At 45.1% G+C, this 8,027-nt stretch overlaps 1 long non-coding RNA gene across 1 annotated transcript in view; it reads right to left on the reverse strand.

Moving 5' to 3' along the window:
- Window positions 1-8,027, reverse strand: part of LOC135106850 (uncharacterized) — a 51,789-nt gene that overhangs the window by 29,832 nt on the left and 13,930 nt on the right. The gene's annotated exons all lie outside the window — the stretch shown is intronic.

The following is an 8,027-nucleotide window of genomic DNA, read 5'->3' on the forward strand; positions in this document are numbered from 1 at the left end:
CCCGTGGTGACCAGGAAGACACCAGCACACTACCGGCGAGGATGTTTCTCCACCCTTTGAAATATGTATCCGCGGCATTTCTGTTTTGTCGCCACCCGGAAGACACCTTGCGACATGCTCGGGTCCTGGCGACATTTGCGGTCCTCCAAAACACTTCCTACACATCTTGTATGTTTTTTTTTTTTCATTTCCTTCCTCGAGTACCTGGCGCCCAGCAGCAAGTGGATGCAGGGAAACCTTTCACATGCTTCTCACCAGTAATGTTTGAGGGGCTTTCAGACGCGCCCACTAGAAACTTGCGGTAACCCAGCAAATGAGACCTTGAACCTGAGCGGGACAGGGGAGGTCCGACACAGCCCCCTCCCTACCTCCACCCCCTCCGTTCCTCCCCACCCTCGGCCACCTGTCTTGCATCATGAGCCGCCTTCTTCGCCTCTGCTTCCTCGCCTTTGGCCGCGACTCTCCAAAGATGGAACTAGCGGGCAGTTTCTCTTCACTCCCTGACAGAAACTAAAAGCGGACTCCTCCAAGTGGGAATAATGGGCTTTATACGACGTGCTAAACATTTATATAAGTGAACGTATTCATGCATTCTCTATTTTTCTATTTCTCCGTTACGGGTTATCAGCGCTCTTATCTAACTAGCTGGCCGCGGGTTACCATTCTGTTCCCGTCCCCTGGCCTCCTCCCCACCGCGGGCCTCCTGACGCCGGCCTGACAGGAAGGGGGGAGGGTGGGTGCTACTCACATGTGACAGGTAATTCTTCTGTTTCTGGAACTCGTTATAATCTTGTTGAGAGAGAGAGAGAGAGAGAGAGAGAGAGAGAGAGAGAGAGAGAGAGAGAGAGAGAGAGAGAGAGAGAGAGAGAGAGAGAGAGAGAGAGAGAGAGAGAGAGAGAGAGAGAGAGAGAGATGGAGGGGGGGGGTGCAGTACATGGCTGCAGTGTACGTACGTAAATAGGAAAATAATATCTCTTGTTTCATCCCAGAAAAAAAAAAAAAACATGGAGTACCGAGTGAGTGCAGATATCCAAGTAAATAAATTGCCAAAGAAAAAAAAATAAAGAAAAAAAAATCTGGGTAATTACAGCACAATTAACTGGTGGCTAGGAGGAGGAGGAGGAGGAGGAGGAGGAGGAGGAGGAGGAGGAGGAGGAGGAGGAGGAGGAGGAGGAGAAGGATGAGCAGGAGAAATACACAAAGGGAAAAACAAACAGCGACAGACATTTTGGTTCCTGTTAGGTTGTTTAATGAAAAAAATAGAAGTTTAAACAAGATATACTACAACATTAGGAAGATTAAAGGAGGAGCAGTAGGAGAAAGAGAAAGAGGAGGAGGAGGAGGAGGAGGAGGAGCGTGGCCACACCTCACGGACCTCCTCGTGATAAAAAGTGGCTCACGTAAAGGGCTGAGAGATTGGGGATTAAGAGGGAGGCGGTTTTGGGGGAGGCGGGGCGAGGAGAGGGGCGAGAAGTAAGCTTGCGTAAGCCACTCGGATCTCATAAAAAAAGAAAAAAAAAGAAAAAAAAAGAAAAGAAAAAAGATAACAATTACAGAAAACAAGTAAGGGTTAGACTGAGCAAGGCGCTGACACTTTTAATTAATCGAAGCAAGTTTAGTGTGATGGTGGTGGTGGTGGTGGTGGGTGGTGGTCAGTCCAGTACAATTATTACTCGTGTTTAAGTGTCCTATGGCATTATAACACAACGTATCCTGGGAAAAGAATGCATCAGATAAATAATAGAAGTGGTAGGAGTGAGTTGGGTTCAAGTTACTCATATTATATCGTGGGTTGGAGTAGTGATAAGCATTCAAGGCTCCACGTATGGTTAATGGAGGGGAAAATGCAATAATAGTAACTTTTACGTGGTTTTATAATGTTCACTTCATTTCAGGCTCTTAAATACAAAGGACGGATAAAATTAAACCTGATTACCGTCTGTTTTCCTTCTTCCTCCTCCTCTTGCCTTGATTTGCAGTGAAAATAGAATAAAAAGAAAAGAAAAGAGAAAGAGAGAGGGTCGTGAGATTTTTTTTGAAAGGAGAAAAAAAAGATAATTAATAAACTCATAATAATCTCTTACGTAACACACACACACACACACACACACACACACACACACACACACACACACACAGAATCATAAATGGATTTTTGTTAGTGTTTATTTGGGTCCGTGTGTGTGTGTGTGTGTGTGTGTGTGTGTGTGTGTGTGTGTGTGTGTGTGTGTGTGTGTGTGTGTGTGTGTGTGTGTGTGTGTGTGTGTGTGTGTGTGTGTGTGTGTGCGGGCATGCGTGTGGGCGTACGTAAATGCTATCCTAAATATAATGTTTGTGTTTGTGTTTGTGCGTGTGTTTGTGCTTTTTCTAGTGCCAGCCATGACCCAGCAGCATTAGTCCATCGCCACGTGCCTGTTCTCCCCCTCCCTCTCCCTCTCCCCCTCTCGCTCTCCCTCTCTCTCCTCCTTGTCCACATTCACCCTTCACTGGACACGAGGTCTGCTTTATTCACATTCATTTTTCCGTGTTTCTTTTTTCCGCCCAACTTCAACAAACATAGGAATCGCAGGTAGGCTCCCTCAGGACTAGTGGCCCTTTCACATTTTGCCTGACACTCTCACCTCCTTTTGGTATTCAGAATCCTTGGCACTCCCAGGATGTACACGATTCTGGGTCATCCACGGAGCCAAGGTCACTTCCGCTACCCTTTGTTGAGGTCAGCCATACGAAATTTACCAGTCAGTTGCATAATTCTTTCGCTATGTTATTGCTTGCGGATTAATAATATATAAAAAAAGAAACATTTCCGCCAAGCGATAATTAGTATACAGTGGTCTGTCCGAGCGTGTACGTGTTGCGAAATGTATATAAAGAAATGTATGTAATGTATTTTGAACTGTATTTGGCTATTGTAGTCAGGTCAAGGGCATGATGAATGATAGGAATATGAGTAAGTTTTCTTTTTCTTTTATTGCGGTGGCGAGGAATTAAAAACAGAACATCCTTGGTGATAATAGTTCTTGCTTTCAGTCATGTGGTAGATGGTTCAGATCTCACGATCTCTGGGTGGGTAGGAAAATGTCATTATATACCTACTGAAGAAGAGGTATGAAGAAATTGGCTCTCAGACTGAACGGAGATAGGTTAGTAATCAGCTTGTTAGCACGGAGTCAGTAGTGTGCAATGAGATATTAGATGAACTGATGGAGATGAATCTTAAATTGATGTTGGTATATTAATATCCTACCGATACAAGACATCAAAAAACCTAACTTTTCTCTATCTTTGTCATCGCCATCCCGGAAGACACTCGGTGTTATAATGACAAGAAAACCTGCCGACATAACTTCCAGTAATGAGGCGCTGAATCACCGACTAGCGCCATTCCAGTCTTAGTGTGCGCGGGAACCAGAGTTTCCTTCCTCATCCGAAGCGTTACTCAATCACCACCGAGGAGAGGAGTGTGGCTGTCGTGTGAGGCAAAGAGGAGGTATGAGAGGGAAATATAACGGGATTCAGAGGATATATGTTACGGAGCGAGTCAAGGCTGTATGCATGTGCGGTGGGAGAGAAATGCATAAAATGACGAACAGAATCGAGATGGAAGAAAGACGTGCGGGATGGTGGAGGAGGAGCCCCGCTAGCGTTGGCAGCGGCCGGCCATCATGACTCAGGTGTGTTGATCCACCGCCTCCGCACCTTACTGGTCTGAGTCCCGTCTCCGCCACGCCCCCGCTAAGCAAACTCCATACCGGTTGAGAGAAAAAAAAAAAAGAACGGATTTTTACCATTACCATGCAGGCACACGGATGTAAACTAATGTATGCAAATCCAGGAGGAATTAGAATGAGAATGCTGCACACGACACAACTCGGTGATCACTTGCAAGGGAGGAGAGAGAGGATCCGAACACCGCGGCGCAGCACGACAGGTGGGAGTGTGCACCAAAGTAAACAGTGGAACAGTTTGCCGACGAATGGTTGCGAAGCCAAGCCGGGACCAGGCTCGCGAACGGTCCCGGGGAAGAGCATAGCGGGTTAAGGTCTGTGCGGCCGTTATGGCACCACGCAGCGGGCATGCAGGAGGCCACGCCAAGCCCAGGGGGAAGGGCAAGCGAGGGCGGGGAGAGGTGGTCTTGCTGGAACGTTGCCTCTCTCTCCCCAAACATTCAGGCGGCTCACGGGATTTAGGTTTGGGTTTCAGTGAGGATGAGCACGTACGCACCCACACACACACATCCCTCCCCCGCCACACACACATGCACTGAGGTGTAATGAAGTCAGCTGTGGTGTAACGAAGGAGGTCAAGGAATTACGGAGTCATGGACGCTGAGGATGATGAGCGCTAATCTAAACCACAACAGCAGCAGCAGCAACAATGACAACAACAGTACCAACTAAAGTATGTACACTATAATCTAGAACGGTAAGAATAAGACCAAAAACAATAATAATAATAAGAGGAAGAAGAGCAAGAAGAGCAGGAAAAAGAAAATCGAGAGCTAGAAAAACAAGAACAAAAATGAGAAGAAAATGAATAAGAAAACATACGAAGAACAAGAAATAAAAAAGAAGAACGAAAGAAAGAAAGAAAAGAAGAATCAGAAGCAGTAGCAGGTAATGATAATGAAGAAGGAGAAAAAATAAAACCAAGAAGAAACACCACCACTACCACCACCACCACCACCAAACCAGTAAGAACAGACAGGCCGCAGTCCAGCCCACGTAGGCAACTGCTCTTCCCCGTCTGAGGGAAGCAAGAACAGGGCAGGTTTCATCAAAAGGTGTAAAATTTAATACCTTCACCAGTTTCCTTTTTTTCTTTTATTTTCCTTTTTTTTTTCTATTGATTTTTATATTTATTTCCAGACAGAAAAGTCGACCTAAGGCATTGAATCTGAATCCTTCATTTTTTTTTCTTTTTAAACAATCCATTTCCATTGTCAGTCCTTGCAAACTCTCTCTCTCTCTCTCTCTCTCTCTCTCTCTCTCTCTCTCTCTCTCTCTCTCTCTCTCTCTCTCTCTCTCTCTCTCTCTCACACACACACACACACACACACAGTCATCTTCGCTCTTTCATTCCTTTCACTGGTAAACTCTGGAACTCTGTCTGTTTCTGTTTTTCTTCTTCCTATGACTTGAGCTGTTTTCAGAAGGGGACGCATTAAAATACCATCGGAATTTAACTGGTTATTTTTCTTTTTTTCTTTAGTATAATTAACTTATTTTGTGGGAATAGAGGAAGCATATTGAAGGGGTTTATATTTTTTTTACTTATTATTTTAGTGATTTTAGCGTTCTTGGTCAGACTCCTTATCACGTAAATAAATAAATAAATAAAATAAGACTAGAGTGAATTACGAAAGCAGACTGCGGTTATACATTTTCGTATAAAGAAAAAAAAAATCAGCGGAATGACAGGTATGCTCGAGGAATGACGAAATCACACACACACACACACACACACACACACACACACACACACACACTGCACTCATTTCCACTGTGTTGAGCTTTTTTCCTTAGTTTCTGGTCCCCTGATTCTCTGAGAGCTCTACAGGACCTGGTAACCGATAGACCATTTGCAGATCAGGGAGAGAGAGCAAGAGAGAGAACACGGTAAGCACAGAGGAAGGAAGCGTGGCAGGTTACTTCAATTCTGACCATGAGTGTACATACGTGTGTTAAGTCCTTCTGTATATCCTCACGCACCGTAAAACAAAAAAAGCCAGCACTGGTGACCCAATTCTCGCTTCCTTCTCTTCCTGTTGCCTTCTCTCAGTAGCCCAAGGCAGCTGTATTAAATAAAAGTGAACATTTATTTCCTCGAGCATGTCCCGCGCGCCTTCTCTACGCTCGTGACTTATATGCCAGTGTTGTATTATTCTGTCCAGTGTAACGAATCTGAGCTGACTGAGGCTCTCCTTCCTTCAATGTGATTTTTTGAGGTTATTTGAATTTTTTTTTCCCAGTAAGTTTAAGAGTGTTTCTAAAAGGTTGGTCAGTTTCTTTCCGTTTTTACTTTTGTTTCTTTGTGCGTGCGTGTGTGTGTGTGTGTGTGTGTGTGTGTGTGTGTGTGTGTGTGTGCCATCTCAACCTCTCTCTCTCTCTCTCTCTCTCTCTCTCTCTCTCTCTCTCTCTCTCTCTCTCTCTCTCTCTCTCTCTCTCTCTCTCTCTCTCTCTCTCTCTCTCTCTCTCTCTCTCTCTCTCTCTCTCTCTCTCTCTCTCTCTCTCTCTCACACACACACACACACACACACACACACACACAGAGCTGAGGTGTTGTCCTGGGCAGGTACGGTGTGAGGCTACGCTCCGTAAAAGGCGCCCGTATTTTGAGAGTGAAAGGGACAGTCTGGTAGAGGCGGCGGCGGCGGCGGCGGTGGTGGTGGTGGCGATGGTGGTAGTGGTGGTAGTGGTGGTGGTGGTGGTGTCTGCAGCCTTGGTGCGTGTGGCTGGCTTTGTCCAGGTGAAAGTTCCCTTCCACATGTCGCTTATTGTCATGCCCGTCGCTTATGGCTCTCGCAGTACTCGTGAAGGTTAGGAAACGCCTCGACTGGAAACGTAATGCGCTTGAGAGGGAAGAAAAACGTGAGGCTTCGTGAGACGCGCCACGCGGGACGTCTCGGCTGCTATGTGGTATTTTTTTCTCCTCTTTCTCTCCGCACCTGAGCTGGGTCGTGACAAGAAAAGGTAGGCCTAGGAGGCGCCTGGTTGCCGGCTGCTTCGTTCTGCCCGATGTGTGCAACTCTCGCCAACTGAGAGGGCGAGGGCGAGGACGAGGCTCTCAAGGGCACCTCTGGGCAGCGTCGGGAACGAATTTATTCCTTATTACGTAGGAAGAGAGAGAGAGAGAGAGAGAGAGAGAGAGAGAGAGAGAGAGAGAGATAACTGACTCACATTTTTCTCAGTTTTACGTATAGAGGCATATCACAAAGCCTCAATGGTTCATAAACAAAAGTGTGGCCTTAAATTCAGTCTACCAGGTGAACGGGATCACACCAACACACAACACAGCCGTGCATCTCTGCCTGAGTGGACACCCGGTTCAAGGCAACACACGCCCTACATATTCTCGAAGGAATTCATTATTACTTTACAGCCGCGAATGGAAGTGTCTCCTTGCTTTACGGAAATAGCTATTAAAGAGGTAAATAGGTAGATAGATAAATAAATAAATAAATGTATAAATAAACTGGTGAATTAACATCTATATTACAGCTGTGAATTTCTTTCAATTTCGGAAATAGCCACTGAATAAATTAATATATCTATTGATAAATAAATAAATTAACACATTATTATCATTATCTAACATTATCTAACGCATACATTATTTTCGACATTCATACAGACACTGACATGTATACTAGAATTCCAGACCATTGCTACATTTCCTCTGCTAAATGAGATCGAACATACTGGTATACGAACAAAGTCAGCCATCTCAACCTTCATCACAGTTTTAAACCCAGACTTGACTTGTCCAGCAGAGAGTATGTGCGCATTGACAGTCCACTTCTGTTACTCCCATCAGCAGAAATTCGTTGCGAAATGAACGTCCCACTCCAGTTTCGCCGATCTATACTGTACGGTTTCTAATTTCGTAATATTATTTACAAGGTGAGGAGACCAAAACCAAGATGGTCATTACAAGGTAGCTACTCAGGAGGCAGAGAAGAGAGTGCTTAAGGGAAAGTTTTGGTTAAAGCGAGTTCTACATCATTAATTTGTTTGCTGTGTGGCTGGAATGATGGATTACTATGGCATCAAGCTCCTTAATTTTGCGATGCTTAGTGCAAGTGGGAGCCAAGACAGCTGTTTAAGAGTTAGCGTAGTGTGTTTGTTCGAATAGGAAAGTTTTTGTTGGTGAGAAATCTATACTTAGCTCATGCGCGTTCTCTCTCTCTCTCTCTCTCTCTCTCTCTCTCTCTCTCTCTCTCTCTCTCTCTCTCTCTCTCTCTCTCTCTCTCTCTCTCTCTCTCTCTCTCTCTCTCTCTCTCTCTCTCTCTCTTTCTTGCTTCTTCT

Source organism: Scylla paramamosain, chromosome 14 (genome assembly GCF_035594125.1).
Source record: "Scylla paramamosain isolate STU-SP2022 chromosome 14, ASM3559412v1, whole genome shotgun sequence".
Taxonomy (NCBI): Eukaryota; Metazoa; Arthropoda; class Malacostraca; order Decapoda; family Portunidae; genus Scylla; species Scylla paramamosain.